The sequence below is a fragment of the Phyllobates terribilis genome, unplaced genomic scaffold (assembly GCF_046119375.1).
Source record: "Phyllobates terribilis strain yellow unplaced genomic scaffold, ASM4611937v1 Scaffold_515__1_contigs__length_1257859, whole genome shotgun sequence".
Taxonomy (NCBI): domain Eukaryota; kingdom Metazoa; phylum Chordata; class Amphibia; order Anura; family Dendrobatidae; genus Phyllobates; species Phyllobates terribilis.
Genome location: NW_027363275.1, coordinates 824971 through 843864, shown reverse-complemented (window position 1 = coordinate 843864; position 18894 = coordinate 824971). Strand labels below are relative to the sequence as shown.

Below are 18894 nucleotides of genomic sequence, written 5' to 3'. Positions count from 1 at the left end.
TCCTGGGCCTTCTTGATTGGACTCTGACCGGGGACAGAGCTAGCTATAACTCAACTCTGCCCCAACCCCCCGTCTCGAGGCCTGAGACCCGGAACCGTGACCCCTGAGCCGGCCACAGCTTTGTGCTGACTGACCTTCCCAAGGAACCACGACAAAAGACCAGGTTATAAAGATGGCCACTGTATATATATGATGCTTAAGGTGCTAAAGTAAAGTGCTTCCTCCACCCTCACCCACTACATGGTTCCCCCTATCTTTGGTTCCCCCCATCTCCTCTATCCCGGGCCGGGGAAGCACCCTGGTGCATTTAGGCCCCCTACAGGACAGAAGTGGTGTAGTGTTGAGTGTGAAGTAGGGTCTTGTGTGATGCTCCATCCTTACCTGAGAGAGGAGATACCACACCTCTTTCTGAGGTGCAGTACCCCTGTGGCGACTGAACCCTCAGGGGCGCCACATTCTCCCCTGGTGAAACACAGCATGTCCGCGGGCTGCAATAGAGCAAAAGATTGGTACAGAAATTCAAACTTTTTAAATGCTTTTTAAACAAATAACTATCTTCCCTTTATGGGAGGCTCAAATACTTTTAACGTTGCAGGTTATATAGATATAGTATAAACATATAAAACATTAGGAAGACATTATAGATATAGAATACTTGTACAAAAGTGTCAGTTCAGCAGCATGAAGGACCTGCCCAAAACCCTCAACGTAGGCCCTGGGGGGGTGGCTGCAGGGCATGGAGATCCTGAGTTGGACCTCCAGGAGAGCCACTCCAGACAGGTTTTACTTCTGAGGTCAGAGGCTTTGTATAAAACCAATAGTGATCACCTAAACAGGTGCAAACCATCCACAATCCAGTCTGTAGACTGCTCATCATCCGCAGGCACAATGTCATCCTAAATAAACCGGGTGCAAACAAAGCATAAAGAGAAAGGATTACCAGCTTCATGAATAGTTCAAAAATTAGGTTACTTTATTGTGAAAAAAGCTCTTTAAAAACAGATTCCATAGTCACATAGTGTAGCCAGGGCAACGCGTTTCGAACGCTAAAGATGCGTTCTTTGTCAAGACTGGCTTGCAAATGGCATACCCATGGTATATAAACCATTGTTCACCAATCACATACAAAATGGAAGTCACATGATGCATATATTAGCATACAGAAATATAAAACCGATTTCCAAAGTATATGCATAGTAAAAACAATCACATGACAAAGAAGAAATCACATATGCATAGAAAAGTTACTCGCTGTAATGGAACAGCAGTTCCCTCCGTAAATTTAGTCCATTTGGTTGGCAAGTGTTCAGATGATACATCCAAAATGCTTCTCGATCAAGTAGGCGTCTCCTATTATCCCTGCCTCGAGGATCAAAGGTAAGTTTTTCAATGCCAAAGACCTGAAATGAGGATGTCTCTCTATTATGCTGCTCAATAAAATGTCTGGAGGCGCAAGAAATGTTCTGATTAGTGACATTAAAAATATCAGAAAGATGTTCTGCCACTCGCTGTTTTAGTTTTCTTATGGTGCATCCCACATATAACAGATCACAACTGGCACATCTTATGATGTAAACCACAGAATTACTGTTGCAATTCAGACAGCTTTTTATATTGTGTGTTTCACTAGAATCAGCATTAGGAAGTTTTTAGTGATTTTTACATAGCGACAAATGCCGCATCTGGTGTAACCACACTTGTAAAACCCTTTACAATTAAGCAGGTATGCCGTTTTTGTAGATTATTTGGGCGACTAGATGCCAATAGCCCCCCTATTGTTTGCGCTTTTTTTGCCACCACCAAAACTCCAGAATCAAGAATTTTAGATAATACAGTATCCTCATATAAAATAGGAAGATGTTTCAGTATTATATTTTTGATCAGTTGAAATTGTGAACTATATCTAAAGGAAATAACATTTCGATTTTTATGTGCTGTAATATCATTGCGATTAATCCTTGTCCTAGACAGATCAATCAGATCCAGTCTATTTTTACTGTCCACAATTTTTTCTGCTCTCTTTAGAGACCAATCCGGATAACCCCTAGATTTCAATTTATTTTTACACCTGATGAATTCTTCATCCAATTTGTTGGCATTGTTACAATTACGTTTGATTCTTGTCAGTTCCCCCACAGGTATAGCTTTTATAGTATGGCGCGGATGTCCGCTTTTGGCATGTAGAATGGTATTCCCAGATATGGGTTGGAAAATGTGGAAGTAGTGATGGAACCGTCAAGAATCTCCAATTTTAGATCAAGAAATGATATACACTTAGAATCAGAGGTGTAAGTGAAAGAAAGATTAAATTCATTGTTATTTAAATACTTGATGAATTCCGGTATGGCAGACACATCCCCACGCCAGATAAAGATCAAATCATCTATGTATCTGCCATACCAGAAAACATCACGGGCCCATGGATTAGCGAAAGTGTACAGTGCAACATATTCCGAATGGGACATTACCATATTTGCTAGCGATGGAGAATAGCTAGATCCCATGGATACTCCTCTACATTGGAGATAAAATTCCTGATTGTACATAAAAAAATTATTAGTGGCCCTGCTCCAGCCGCGGCTCAACGTCCCGCCGGTTGACAAAGACGTCCCGGTGGAACTGTGGGCTGCGAATGAAGCCCCATCCGGCCTCCTGGTGGAAGCGCACAATAAGGCCTTCTTCCCGGGGGCTTGAACGGGCGGTCTCTGCCTGGCGGGCCTGCGACTTTGCGGCCTTGGCGCGCACCTCCAGGTGCTCGCAGCGGATCTCCCTCTGTCGATGCTCCTTCTCGAGCTGGAGAAGCTCCCTGCGGCAGAACTCCTCCCGCCTCCGCGTTTCAGACCGGGTCTCCCGAGGGAAGCCCATCAGGTCACCCTCCTGGTTGTCCCAGGCAAACTCTTCTGCCGCCGGGCAGGCGACCGGAGGCGCGGGCAGCGGCGACAGGAGGGGTTGCTGCGGGCCCTCTGCTGGTGCGGACCAGTCCGGGTTGGGGCAGGTGGACACCCCAGAAAGTGCAGGGATCTCTGGACCGGGAGTCGTGTGGCATATCAGGCCTCCAGTGATGGCGGTGGCTTGGGTCTCAGCCGTCAGAGCCAAGAGTTGCTCCCAAATGATGGCACCCGGGGAAAGGGGTGCCGGCAGGAGATCGAGGAGGGCTTTGGTGCGCCCCGCGCCCGGGATAGGGGTTTCCGCCTTACCCGTTCTTGGGCTGCACAAGGCCTCCGGGGCTTCCTCCCCCTGGGCCAAGGCCTTTGTAGACAGGCATGACAAGCTCTGGCGGCAGGCCTGGATCTTTTGCAGCACCTCCTCTCTCCACTCCGCAGCGGCCAGTCGCTTGGCCTCTTCGACCCTCCGGGTCAGGTCCTGGATTTCACCGCGGAGGAACTCGGCCTCCTCCTGGGTCAGGTACATTCCCTCCATACCGAGGGAGGTGGCAGCTGGTGGGCCAGCGTCGGAGGACATCTCCTTGGCTGCGTCCATCTCTGCTGCAAGGTGCGGCCTTTTTTGCCTCCTCCTTTTTGGGAGGCTCCCGGGCGGCTGGCTGACGGGCACTCCTTGGGAAGTCCCATCCGTTTTGACGGACACAACTATGCGGACAGTCTCTAATGCAAGGAGCGGTCTTAGCTCTACGCACCATTGGGAAACCTGGCCCACGATAGGAGGTCTTAAGTTGCTGTTGTTTTGGCACCTAATGGTGTCCATTCTTCTTGGGCGGGCACCACATTGAGTGTGTAACGACAGTCTTTTGTGAAAGGCGCACAGTACCCGGCGGCAATGGGATTATCTTCTTCCGTTGCTGCGGGCACGCGATCCTGCCGACTACGCCACGTTGCGACACCCTCCTTGAGCGGTGGGGTTACTCGGTGCTGGGTCAATATATGGTGGGGGTATGTGGGTGTCGTCGTGGCCGCGACCCAGTCCGTGCCCAGGGCTGTCACATAAAAAGAATGGGCTATTGGATGAGTGGATGTTCGACTACGCCACCTGTGGTTTCTGGTGATGGCCACCAGCGCTGCAGCAGTCCTCTGAGGCTGATGTTCTGGCAGCTTGTTTGGTACTACTCCCCACAGGCGGAGTAAGCCTCAGGGCAGTATGGAGGATCTGGGGAGTTGTGGTGGGTGCAGTGCCGCGCAGGAATGAGCAAACGGAGGCAGTATGTGAAGTCATCCAAGATTTACTCACTTTGATGAAGTAGCAGCTGCGAAGCTTCTCTCTGCTTCTCGCGGCGCGCTGCGTCCACCAGGAAGGGGGTTCAGCTCTTCCTAGGTAGATCAGGAGCACCTGTCAAGACCCCGCTGGGGTGTTCCTCTCTTTCCTAGATTCTCCCACTTAGTCCTCTCCTGACGGTATGTGATGTGAACGTGGAGTAAGGCCGGGTCCCACTGGATATACACAGGTTGAGAGATACAGGTGGCGACTCCGCTGCGTCCGTGTCCCCCTGGGATCCACTAAGCCTCCGGGCTTTTCTAACGATGACGTGAAGTACACTGTCAGATATCGGGGGCCGGTCCCCTCTTGCGGCAGGAGTCCCTCAGGCTAGGCCAGAGTGAAGAATACAGGTGGCGACTCCGCTCCGTCCGTACCCTCCTGGGATCCTTTCGTCTGTGGAGCCTATCTCCTCTGCTCCCCTCCTGGGCCTTCTTGATTGGACTCTGACCGGGGACAGAGCTAGCTATAACTCAACTCTGCCCCAACCCCCCGTCTCGAGGCCTGAGACCGGGAACCGTGACCCCTGAGCCGGCCGCAGCTTTGTGCTGACTGACTTTCCCAAGGAACCACGGCAAAAGACTAGGTTATAAAGATGGCCACTGTATATATATATGATGCTAAAGTAAAGTGCTTCCTCCACCCTCACCCACCACATGGTTCCCACTATCTTTGGTTCCCCCCCATCTCCTCTATCGCGGGCCGGGGCAGCACCCTGGTGCATTTAGGCCCCCTACAGGACAGGAGTGGTGTAGTGTTGAGTGTGAAGTAGGGTCTTGTGTGATACTCCATCCTTACCTGAGAGAGGAGATACCACACCTCTTTCTGAGGTGCAGTACCCCTGTGGCGACTGAACCCTCAGGGGCGCCACACTACCAACACATCCACTGTCAGCTTAAGAGATAGAAAGATGATGCTGGGGTGTAAATTTTCAGCTAGTTAGTATGTCACCTGTTAGGGGGGCACAGGGACCCCACCAGGGGCGTTCTGGCCCAACGGAGGATCAGGAAATCCACCGGTGGGCCCTGGGTCCCATTGGCCACGCCCCCAAGCCCCGCCCCCTACCCCCCCTGGGCCCTGTACAGAGAACAGAGGGCCCCCCTGGTTCGCTAATCATATTGGCAGCACTGTATGGGCCCTTTCAGGTATATATTATTGAAGGCAGCAGAATGTATAGGCTCCTGTCAGGTATATATTATTGAAGGCAGCAGAATGTATGGGCTCCTGACAGGTATATATTATTGGAGGCAGGAGAATGTATGGGCTCCTGTCAGGTATATATTATTGGAGGCAGGAGAATGTATGGGCTCCTGTCAGGTATATATTATTGAAGGCAGCAGAATGTATGGGCTCCTGTCAGGTATATATTATTGAAGGCAGCAGAATGTATGGGCTCCTGACAGGTATATATTATTTTAGCCAGCAGAATCTATGGGCTCCTGTCAGGTATATATTATTGGAGGCAGCAGAATCTATGGTCTCCTGTCAGGTATATATTATTGGAGGCAGCAGAATGTATGGGCTCCTGTCAGGTATATATTATTGGAGGCAGGAGAATGTATGGGCTCCTGTCAGGTATATATTATTGAAGGCAGCAGAATCTATGGGCTCCTGTCAGGTATATAGTATTGGAGGCAGGAGAATGTATGGGCTCCTGTCAGGTATATATTATTGGAGGCAGCAGAATCTATGGGCTCCTGTCAGGTATATAGTATTGGAGGCAGGAGAATGTATGGGCTCCTGTCAGGTATATATTATTGGAGGCAGGAGAATGTATGGGCTCCTGTCAGGTATATATTATTGGAGGCAGGAGAATGTATGGGCTCCTGTCAGGTATATATTATTGGAGGCAGCAGAATGTATGGGCTCCTGTCAGGTATATATTATTGGAGGCAGCAGAATGTATGGGCTCCTGTCAGGTATATATTATTGGAGGCAGCAGAATGTATGGGCTCCTGTCAGGTATATATTATTGGAGGCAGGAGAATGTATGGGCTCCTGTCAGGTATATATTATTGGAGGCAGGAGAATGTATGGGCTCCTGTCAGGTATATATTATATATTATTGGAGGCAGCAGAATGTATGGGCTCCTGTCAGGTATATATTATTGGAGGCAGCAGAATCTATGGGCTCCTGTCAGGTATATATTATTGGAGGCAGGAAAATGTATGGGCTCCTGTCAGGTATATATTATTGGAGGCAGGAGAATGTATGGGCTCCTGTCAGGTATATATTATTGGAGGCAGGAGAATGTATGGGCTCCTGTCAGGTATATACAGCAGAATCTATGGTCTCCTGTCAGGTATATATTATTGGAGGCAGGAGAATGTATGGGCTCCTGTCAGGTATATATTATTGGAGGCAGGAGAATGTATGGGCTCCTGTCAGGTATATATTATTGGAGGCAGCAGAATGTATGGGCTCCTGTCAGGTTTATATTATTGGAGGCTGCAGAATCTATGGGCTCCTGTCAGGTATATATTATTGGAGGCAGGAGAATGTATGGGCTCCTGTCAGGTATATATTATTGGAGGCTGCAGAATGTATGGGCTCTTGTCAGGTATATATTATTGGAGGCAGGAGAATGTATGGGCTCCTGTCAGGTATATATTATTGGAGGCAGGAGAATGTATGGGCTCCTGTCAGGTATATATTATTGGAGGCAGGAGAATGTATGGGCTCCTGTCAGGTATATATTATTGGAGGCAGGAGAATGTATGGGCTCCTGTCAGGTATATATTATTGGAGGCAGGAGAATGTATGGTCTCCTGTCAGGTATATATTATTGGAGGCTGCAGAATGTATGGGCTCCTGTCAGGTATATATTATTGGAGGCTGCAGAATGTATGGGCTCTTGTCAGGTATATATTATTGGAGGCAGGAGAATGTATGGGCTCCTGTCAGGTATATATTATTGGAGGCAGGAGAATGTATGGGCTCCTGTCAGGTATATATTATTGGAGGCAGGAGAATGTATGGGCTCCTGTCAGGTATATATTATTGGAGGCAGGAGAATCTATGGGCTCCTGTCAGGTATATATTATTGGAGGCAGGAGAATGTATGGGCTCCTGTCAGGTATATATTATTGGAGGCAGGAGAATGTATGGGCTCCTGTCAGGTATATATTATTGGAGGCAGCAGAATGTATGGGCTCCTGACAGGTATATATTATTGGAGGCAGGAGAATGTATGGGCTCCTGACAGGTATATATTATTGGAGGCAGGAGAATGTATGGGCTCCTGACAGGTATATATTATTGGAGGCAGCAGAATGTATGGGCTCCTGTCAGGTATATATTATTGGAGGCAGCAGAATGTATGGGCTCCTGACAGGTATATATTATTGGAGGCAGGAGAATGTATGGGCTCCTGTCAGGTATATATTATTGGAGGCAGGAGAATCTATGGGCTCCTGTCAGGTATATATTATTGGAGGCAGGAGAATGTATGGGCTCCTGTCAGGTATATATTATTGGAGGCAGGAGAATGTATGGGCTCCTGTCAGGTATATATTATTGGAGGCAGGAGAATGTATGGGCTCCTGTCAGGTATATATTATTGGAGGCAGCAGAATGTATGGGCTCCTGTCAGGTATATATTATTGGAGCCAGCAGAATCTATGGGCTCCTGTCAGGTATATATTATTGGAGGCAGGAGAATGTATTGGCTCCTGTCAGGTATATATTATTGGAGCCAGCAGAATGTATGGGCCCCTGTCAGGTATATATTATTGGAGGCAGGAGAATGTATGGGCCCCTGTCAGGTATATATTATTGGAGGCAGCAGAATGTATGGGCTCCTGACAGGTATATATTATTGGAGGCAGGAGAATGTATGGGCTCCTGTCAGGTATATATTATTGGAGGCAGCAGAATGTATGGGCTCCTGTCAGGTATATATTATTGGAGGCAGGAGAATGTATGGGCTCCTGTCAGGTATATATTATTGGAGGCAGGAGAATGTATGGGCTCCTGTCAGGTATATATTATTGGAGGCAGCAGAATGTATGGGCTCCTGACAGGTATATATTATTGGAGGCAGCAGAATGTATGGGCTCCTGTCAGGTATATATTATTGGAGGCAGCAGAATGTATGGGCTCCTGACAGGTATATATTATTGGAGGCAGCAGAATGTATGGGCTCCTGTCAGGTATATATTATTGGAGGCAGCAGAATGTATGGGCTCCTGACAGGTATATATTATTGGAGGCAGGAGAATGTATGGGCTCCTGTCAGGTATATATTATTGGAGGCAGCAGAATGTATGGGCTCCTGACAGGTATATATTATTGGAGGCAGGAGAATGTATGGGCTCCTGTCAGGTATATATTATTGGAGGCAGGAGAATGTATGGGCTCCAGTCAGGTATATATTATTGGAGGCAGCAGAATGTATGGGCTCCTGTCAGGTATATATTATTGGAGGCAGCAGAATCTATGGGCTCCTGTCAGGTATATATTATTTGAGGCAGCAGAATCTATGGGCTCCTGTCAGGTATATATTATTGGAGGCAAGAGAATGTATGGGCTCCTGTCAGGTATATATTATTGGAGGCAGCAGAATCTATGGGCTCCTGTCAGGTATATGTTATTGGAGGCAGCAGAATGTATGGGCTCCTGTCAGGTATATATTATTGGAGGCAGGAGAATGTATGGGCTCCTGTCAGGTATATATTATTGGAGGCAGCAGAATGTATGGGCTCCTGTCAGGTATATATTATTGGAGCCAGCAGAATCTATGGGCTCCTGTCAGGTATATATTATTGGAGGCAGGAGAATCTATGGGCTCCTGTCAGGTATATATTATTGGAGGCAGGAGAATGTATGGGCCCCTGTCAGGTATATATTATTGGAGGCAGCAGAATCTATGGGCCCCTGTCAGGTATATATTATTGGAGCCAGCAGAATGTATGGGCTCCTGTCAGGTATATATTATTGGAGGCAGGAGAATGTATGGGCTCCTGTCAGGTATATATTATTGGAGGCAGGAGAATGTATGGGCTCCTGTCAGGTATATATTATTGGAGGCAGCAGAATCTATGGGCTCCTGTCAGGTATATATTATTGGAGGCAGCAGAATCTATGGGCTCCTGTCAGGTATATATTATTGGAGGCAGCAGAATCTATGGGCCCCTGTCAGGTATATATTATTGGAGGCAGCACAATCTATGGGCTCCTGTCAGGTATATATTATTGGAGGCAGCAGAATCTATGGGCCCCTGTCAGGTATATATTATTTGATAATCATGCCCATTGCCCAGCTCCCGCCATATGTTGATCGCCAGCCAGATAAAACAAGGCAGCTGGGGGCTGGGATTCGCAGCATGGTAAGGCCCAAGCGTTCTTGGCCCCCCACGCTGAAAATCTCAGCCCGCAGCCACCCCTGAAAGTGGCGCATTCCTCATAGCACCATTTCCAGGTGCTTTACCCGGCTCTTCCAGCGGCCCTGGTGGTGAGTGGCACCCTGGGTAATAATCGGGTTAGTACCAGGCCAGCTTTGTATTATCAGCTGGTACTAAGCCCGAAATTCATGGTGTCACGCCAAATTAGACATAGCCACCATGAATTTCTAGTAAACAGAAAAAAAAGACAGAATTTTTTTTTTTCTATTAAAAATAAAACACATTTAGGGACTCCATTTTTAATAAAGAAAAATCCTCAATCCAACGTAATCCATAGGTCTTCTGTCTTCAGCTCTGCTGCATCTTTGCCATCTGACAATATGTCTGCTGACAGAGATGAGCCGGCACAGAATGACACCGGAGCAATGTTACTGTGTAGTGCGGCACTAGATTTCTTTTTTTGTCATTTCATGCAGTGTAGAAATCTTGAGAAAAGTGTAGATTGTGCTCTGGAAGTGATCAGTTATAGCAAACTATGTTATTTTCTGCAGAGATAAGTCCTGCATAGAAGATGAGATATATCGGTCTGCGGCAGATAAAGAACTTCACCTAGAGACATCACTGGTGAGTATGTGTGTTACCTATACACACACAATGACACTATATACAGAGCTCCTGTGTGTAATGTCACTGGTGATCACTGTATTACCTATACACACACACTGACACTATATACAGAGCTCCTGTGTGTAATGTCACTGGTCATCACTGTATTACCTATACATACACACTGACACTATATACAGAGCTCCTGTGTGTAATGTCACTGGTGATCACTGTATTACCTATACACACACACTGACACTATACACGGAGCTCCTGTGAGTAATGTCACTGGTGATCACTGTATTACCTGTACACACACACACTGACACTATATACAGAGTTCATGTATGTAATGTCACTGGTGATCACTGTATTACCTATACACACACACTGACACTATATACAGAGCTCCAATGTGTAATGTCACTGGTGATCTCTGTACATCCTATACACATACACTGACACTATACACGGAGCTCCCGTGTGTAATGTCACTGGTGATCACTGTATTACCTATACACACACACTGACACTATATACAGAGCTCCTGTGTGTAATGTCACTGGTGATCACTGTATTACCTATACACACACACTGACACTATATACAGAGGTCCTGTGTGTAATGTCACTGGTGATCACTGTATTACCTATACACACACACTGACACTATATACAGATCTCCTGTGTGTAATGTCACTGGTGATCACTGTATTACCTGTACACACACATTGACACTATATACAGAGCTCCTGTGTGTAATGTCACTGGTGATTGCTGTATTACCTATACACACATACTGACACTATATACAGAGCTCCTGTGTGTAATGTCACTGGTGATCACTGTATTACCTCTACACTGACCCTATACACAGGAGTCCTGTGCATAATGTCACTGATAATCTCTACATTATCTGTACACTGACACTATATACAGAGCTTTTTTACATTTTCATTATCAGTCACTATCTGGTGCCATTATGTGCCATGGTCATGGCGTGGCGGAATTTGTCCCTTGTATGTGGTATTATTCGGACAGTCACTATGTGGTGGTAATATGTCGTCTTCTCATGGTGTGGCAGTATATATACCTTGTACTTGGTAGTATTTCATCACTATGTGGTGGTATGTGTTCTGGTCATGGTGTGGCGGTATTTCTCTCTTCTATATGGTATTATTAGTCTAGGGATAGTTGTCAGTCATTTGTTTTTTCGGATATTAAGAATGGGAACATTCTTTATTTGCAATACATATTAAATACTTGGATGGTTAACCTCTCCCTGTGTTGTGACTACTACAGAGCAGCAGAGATGCACGTCAGCTCAAGACGCAAAAAATAAGCCGTCACAAAGCCCCAGATCCAAAAAAATGAGAACACTACGGTGCGCAGAACATGGCGTGAAAAGTGTGATTTTTCAAACTTATGAATTTGTTTTCACCACTTAGATACCAGTAAAGGTATACATGTTTGGTATCTACAAACTCGTACTGACCCGAGGCATCACCCTGTCACATCGGTTTTTCCATATAGTGAACATGGTGACTAAAAAACCCAATAAACAAACGTGCAATTGCACTTTTTTTGCAATTTTACTGCACTTGGAATTTTTGTTGCCATTTCCCTGTACACTATATGGTAAAATAAATGATTGCATCTGAAAGTACAACTCGTCCCGCAAAAAAACTGTCTTTCCTGCTGCTACAGACTTTTATATGACTACAATTTACATTCTGCTGCTTATGGAAACATTTTTGCAGTTTACAAGACCCTTCTTACACTTGCTTGCACCCAGGTTTCATGTGAAAGAGTGTTCTCAAAGCTGAAAATTGTAAAAAATCGTCTGAGGGCTTCGATTGGACAGGAGCTTTTAGAGTCCCTCCTTCTGTTGAACATTGAGTGTGACATTTCAAGGAACTTAGACTATGATGACATTATTAATACGTATGCAATGTCATCTTCTGTTCTGAAAAAAAACGTTTGTAATTTTGCTGCTGATTGACTGTTAGTGTGAGTTTATTTGTTGTTTTGGGCCTTTCACTAACAATTGAATGGTATTGTATTATAGAGGAGAGGAAATCGTGCAATACAAACTTCCAAAATGCTTACAGAATTCTTTTACTTTTCCCAGCGGCCAAGTTTGGTGCTGCTACAATGATGCCGGCTGCTGGGATGCCAGATGGATGCAGGTTCAATTTGTGGCACTTACACTTTAAGAGAATGTACCTTGAAAGTATTTCTTGTTATTGTTCTGTTATGGCACTTTATCACACACTGGTGTGAATAAGATAACAGTGTTCCTCTTTCGCCAGGAGTGTTTCTTTAGTTTGTTATTTATTCGTTATATTGGTTATTTATTGGTTAATAAAGTTGATTCATTTTGAAAGAGTTTGTGGACTTATGTTATTCCTATATACGGTATCTGCATGGTGCTGGTGGGCCCCAAGATTGATTTTTTCCTGGTGGGCCCCAGGTACTCCAGTCCGGCGCTGGACCCCACTGATCCTGGGCACTGGTGCAGCACTGCGCCCCCTTCACTGTGTTTTTCACTGGCCACCCGGCTGTTCTGGGAACGGCAAAGTGACGCTTTCCCTGAGATTTTGATTTTTGTTAGATTTTTCTTGCAATACTCAAGCAGTGATGTCGCGAGCTGGATAATAACAAGCTAATATGGTCTTCTTGGGTTTATAGGAAATTGCACAAAAATTCCGTGTCGTTGGCCCTGAAACATTCAGCGTCCTGTTTATGGGATGCATAAGGGATGAAGAGCTGGGCTTCCTACAAGCTCTGCAGGTATGGCTTGCTGCACACATCCTACATCCTATATCCGTACAGTGCACACTTATCTGGGAATTATGTCTCACACTTCCGACATGATGAGATACGCAAAAACATTGAGGAATCATGGAGCAACTGTTCATTTTACTAATACAGATATTTCTTGCTGCAGTATTTCTGCTGAAGTGACGATGGGGCATGCCGGCTGAGGGTGGGACTCTTGGATTCTCTGATGACTCTGTTGGGCTCGGTGCACATTACGTTTGTGGCCATTGTTGGGCGCATACACATAGAAGGTGTGTGGCCCCCTAGTGGCCACTGTCAGGATGGATGATGAGGCATCCGTCCACTATTGGGACCCATTGTAAAGAAATGTATACCGCATTGCAGAGGTCGCTCTACATTTTTTACAGAAGAGTAAAAATCCTCCTCATAGTATTTTTCAGGAGTATTTTTAGCCAGTCTTTGAATATTAGAGAAGAGGCTGCAACCTGTGCTTTGCTCTACCGCTTCACCATCTTTGACGTATATTTACGTCAAAGGTCGTGTCCCTGCCTTTGATGTGATCTCGCACACCGAGCCCACATATTTCCCTGCACATGATGACTGATTTAATCAACCATCATCTGCCTTTAATAGCTGCTGATGTACTGTTGCTCCGCCTGCTGCTATTAACCAATCACTGACAGCGGGATTTAACGCACGTCGGCTGGAAGCGCGTCATACATCCTGCCACGTGATTGTGGGGCACCGATGGGTTGTCATGACAGCTGGGGGTCTGCTGATGACCTCCCATACATGTCATTATGACCCTCCTATGGGCCGGCGTTCATAGAAGATGGTGATTTCTGCTATAGATTGCAGTGTATGTACAGCACAAGCGATCAGACGATCGCCGCTTCAAGTCTCCTAATTAATCTGATCAGTAAACATTGTAATGGGGAAAAAATCAAAATGCCAGAATGACGTTTTTTTGGCTGCCACAGCATTGCAGTAAAGTGCAACATCAAAGTGGTTGCAGGGAGTATCTATATATATAATCGTCTTATCCCATCTGTCTGTCTGTCTGTCTGTCCAGGAAATCCCGCATTGCTCATTGGTCCGCCAGCGGCCAATCAGCGCCGCGGGATTTCTGAAAAAAGATGGCGGCCGTTAGCAGCTCATCTGCGGGACGGAGCTCAGCGGCGATGCAGCCGGGAGATGACCGGCGCGAGGTGCTCATCTCCCGGCCGGTACCAGCAGAAGGACCCCGACCGCCGGACCCATCTGCGGGACGGAGATGCAGCCGGGAAATGAGCGGCGCGAGGCGCTCATCTCCCGGCCGGTATCAGCGGAAGGACCGCCGGCGCCTCTGACCTCCATGCAGAACGGAGGACAGGGGAGCGGCGCTGCGGGTCGGGATACTTCTCCTGCGAGCGCCCGCTATGTCCCGGGTTCTCGCAGCGGAAGTAGCCGCAGAGGCAGCGCCGGTCCTCACCAAGACGATTCGATGATTGGTCGCGGTCTTCGGACCCGACCAATCACTGATCTTAGCGCAAAAGTTAAACATCGCTGTGCTGATTGGTCGCCGACGCTGCCCGCGACCAATCACCGATTTTTAACACAAATGTCTGGACCTCTGTAACACCATGCGGATACTGTGGGGACATCAGCGGCTAGGGTGTGAAGAGAGGACCGGGCAGCGGCGCTGCGGGTCGGGATACTTCTGCTCCGAGCGCCCGCTCATGTCCACCGGTCCTCACTAATACGATTACGCTCCCTGCTCCTCACCAATACGATTTGCGGATTGGTCGCGTGCGGAGAGCGCGACCAATCAGTGATCTTGGCGCTAAAGTTAAACACCGCTCTGCTGATTGGTCGCGGCCGCTGCCCGCGGCCAATCACCAATTTGGGCGCTACATTTAAATAGCCGCCACGACCAATCACCGATCTTACCGCCACTTTTAAACACTGCTGTGCTAATTGGTCGCGGACACCAGCCGCGACCAATCAGCGGGCTTGGCGCAAAATTTAAACAACGCTCTGCTGATTGGTCGCGGACACCATCCGCGACCAATTAGTGAGATTGGCGCCAAATTTAAACAGCGCTCTGCTGATTGATTGCGGTCGCTGGCCGAGATCAATCAGCAGTATTGGCGCAAAATGTAAACAACGCTCTGCTGATTGGTCGCGGACGCCGGACGCGACCAATCAGCGAGATTGGCCCCAAATTTAAACAACGCTCTGCTGATTGGTCGCGGACTCCAGCTGCGACCAATCAGCGATTTTGCCGCCAAATTTAAACACCGCTCTGCTGATCGGTCGCTGGCCGAGATCAATCAGCAGTATTGGCGCCAAATTTAAACCTCACTCTGCTGATTGGTCGCAACCACTGGCCGCGACCAATCTGCGTTTTTTGTGCCAAATTTAAACAACGCTCTGCTGATTGGTCGCGGTAGCCGGCCGCGACCCATCAGCATTATTGGCGCCAAATTTAAACCCCGCTCTGCTGATTGGTCGCGGCCGCCAGCCTCGAACAATCAGCGAAATTGGCGGCAAATTTAAACAACGCTCTGCTGAATGGTTGAGGCCGCCGACCGCGACCAATCATCGATTTTGGTGCCCAATTTAAACAACGCTCTGCTGATTGGTCGCGGCCGTCAGCCGCGATTAATCAGCGATTTTGGCGCCAAATTTAAACCCCGCTCTGCATCTTTCTGCTGTTTGGTCGCGGAAGCCGGCCGCGACCAATCAGCAGTATTCTCGCCAAATTTAAACACCTCTATGCTGATTGGTCGCGGTCGCGACTAATCAACGATTTTGGTGTCAAATTTAAACACGCTCTCCAGTCCTCACTAACATGGCTTGCTGATTGGTCACGGCCGCCGCCCGCGACCGATCAGCGATTTTGGCGCAAAATTCAAACACCGCTCTGCTGATTGGTCGCGGCGGCCAGCCGCGACCAATCAGTGAGATTGGCGCCAAATTTAAACAGCGCTCTGCTGATTGGTCGCGGCCGCCATCCGCGACCAATCAGCGAGATTGGCGCCAAATTTAAACAACGCTCTGCTGATTGGTCGAGACCGGCGACCGCGACCAATGAGCAGAGCGATGCAGAGCGTTGTTTAAATTTTGCGCCAAAATCGCTGATTGGTCGCGACCGGCGGCCTCGACCAATCAACGATTTTGGCGCCATATTTAAGCAACGCTCTGCTGATTGGTCGAGGACGCCGGCCGAGATCAATCAGCAGAGCGTTGCTTAAATTTGGCGCCAAAATCGTTGATTGGTCGAGGCCGCCGGTCGAGATCAATCAGCAGTATTGGCGCAAAATTTAAACACCGCTTTGCTGATTGGTCGAGGCCGGCAACCGTGACCAATCAGCGATTTTGGTGCAAAATTTAAACACAGCTCTGCTGACTGCGCCCGGTCGGCCGCATACCTATTCTAGAATACCCGATGCATTAGAATCGGGCCACCATCTATTATATGGATATGTAGCTCACAAACTCCTAAATATATGATGTTTTCATTTACAATGTATCTAATTTATACATGTATATAGAGAGTACTGAGCATGGATTTGTAAGGTTTCATAACTTCCATGCTAGACAAAATTCTATAAAATAAATAATTTGACAATTCTTTCATGGCCGGAGGTGATAATAAACTGATATAACAGTGTACACTAGTAATTAGAATTCCCTGGGCTCGGGTGTAAGAGGCAATATTCCTGATGATCAGGGTCCCGTGTAGGGACGGTCACTGCTGTATACCATCTAGTACAGAGGTACAGAAGCTGGCGGCGCTCCCATAACCTCCGGGCTGCTGGATTCTATCAAACATCTCCATGTTATTCTGTATACAGTTATAGTCTTCTTTCCATCACAATGCGGTGGGATATCACTACAATATGCCAACATGGTGTGATTAGTGGAGGGCGGCTGTCAGTATCCCCCGACTTTAGAATTAGATTGAATAATCCTTCAAAGGGGGTGTACAAAGTTTAAAAGATATCTCCTATCCATAGGATAACTTCCCGATGGATGGGGTCTGACTGCTGGGAGCCTCACCAATCCTGAAAACTGGGGATTTGAAGAGTCCTTTGTGACTGATGTGATGGTCGATCAGTGCTGCACCATACATTCTCTATGGGACGACTGAAGCTCTGTGCTTGGCTGGTCTTCAGCACTCCCATTAAGAATGAACGGAGCAGTGCGTATACTCAACCACCACTCCATTTGCGGCACCCTGCTACAACAGGTACCACAGGACCCAGGGTGCATGGATGGACTTCTCCACAAGAGGCCCTCACTACATACAAACACCTCCACCCTTCCACCTCATACCACCAGAGGGAGCCCGTTAGGGATATATATATATATGGAGGGTGGAGCCAGGCAGTTCAGTCAGAGTTAGTAGTCAGACTGAGAGAGTCTGAGAGCGTGCTGACGCTGAGAGCAGCGAAGACGCGGCGCGTCTGCTGCTGGGTTCTGAGGGCCACGAGTGTGGCCGACGGTAAAGAGGAGAGATGAGAGGAGTTGAGGGGGCAGAGGAGCATCACAAGGCTCACCCCAAAGATACAAACCGGACACCGGGTCCGCGCCTACAGGGTCCTTTATACCCAGTAGGGACCACCGGCAGACCTGAAGCTAGACCCATTACAGGACCAGGAACCATGATGGCCCCGACGACCAGGGATAGTGGTTGCCAGCAGAAGGTCCTACTACTGAGCGACAGGTGAAGGAACAGCACGACACATAAGCTAGGCCCAGTTGCAGGCTGGCCAGGAGCATACAGAGAGGCAGACACGGACCAGGAGGCCTTATACCCGCTCACTGGTGAGAAGTCCTGAAGTGCACCCATCCTACTGAGTACCCTGGAGCGTACCTGACATCCGCACCAGTAAAGATATTGAAGCGAATCCCCTGTCTCTGTCAGTTACTCCTGCTGCGCCATCCCGCCTGCACTACAAGTCCCAGCATCACCACCCACCAAACTCCACACTGCCCCGGGGGCCCGCTCCACCTGTGGGGAGCAGAAACACCTCAGCTGCCATCCCATCACCCCCCCGGAGGTCTGAAGCAGCGCTGGTAATCATTACCAAGTACCACAGGTGGCATCACAAACTGTTTATTTATTTTATCCAAGTTTCAATCCCCTTTTTCAAGAGTGACCCCAGTGTACGGGCCCAGGAGCCGACCACCGCGACATCCCCAAAACCAGGCAAAGGCCCGGGTACCGAGTCGTCCCCATCCCCTGGGCGCGTCGTACTCATCGTCTGTGGGACTGCCAGAACTAGTGGAGCGCTGCTCTTGGCTATTTTTGGGCAGTCCTATAGACAGTGAATGGAGGGGAGGCTGAGCATGCTGCCTGTTCTTGGGTTTGCTAGGGGTTCCAGCAGTCAGACCCTCAGTGATCAGTAAGTTATCCCCTAACCTTTGGATAAGAGATGATTTTCTATTTTGGCAATAACCCTTTAATTGCATCCATGTGGTTATTTTCCCCCTATCCTGTCCACCTTTATTATGTCCGTTATTCCCTCTGGTGGTCAGTGCAGCCATGTAGTGTATGTCTGTACTACTCAGGCTCTGGGGGGCCGGAGCGTGCAGCTACAGAGCAACCTGCTCCACATCACTGCCAGGAGGGGAGATTTATTGCTGTGTAGTTAGTCCAGGTGGTGCCGACAAGTAGAGGGAACAAGTTCTGGCAATCCTGCCAAAGGAGCACAGTTATTCCTGCACCGGACCTGCATCTCCGGTGTGCGGCGGCCGGGAAGGTGCCCGCTCTCCTCAGGGAAGATGCTGACGGCCCGCAGGCACATACCCGTCCTTGTGCCAATGCACAGGAGATAAAGCAGGACATTTATCTAAGTAGTGATGTGGCGTCTCCCACCCGCCTGTCATATTTGTAGATGACGCGTGGCGGAGGGCAGAAGCCGGGGCAGGACTCCTGTCCGGCTGCAGAAGTCTCATGTGTAGTGAT

At 48.1% G+C, this 18894-nt stretch overlaps 1 pseudogene; it reads left to right on the top strand.

The window, feature by feature from the left end:
- Window positions 1-18894, top strand: part of LOC141231529 (pentatricopeptide repeat-containing protein 1, mitochondrial-like) — a 53105-nt pseudogene that overhangs the window by 27893 nt on the left and 6318 nt on the right.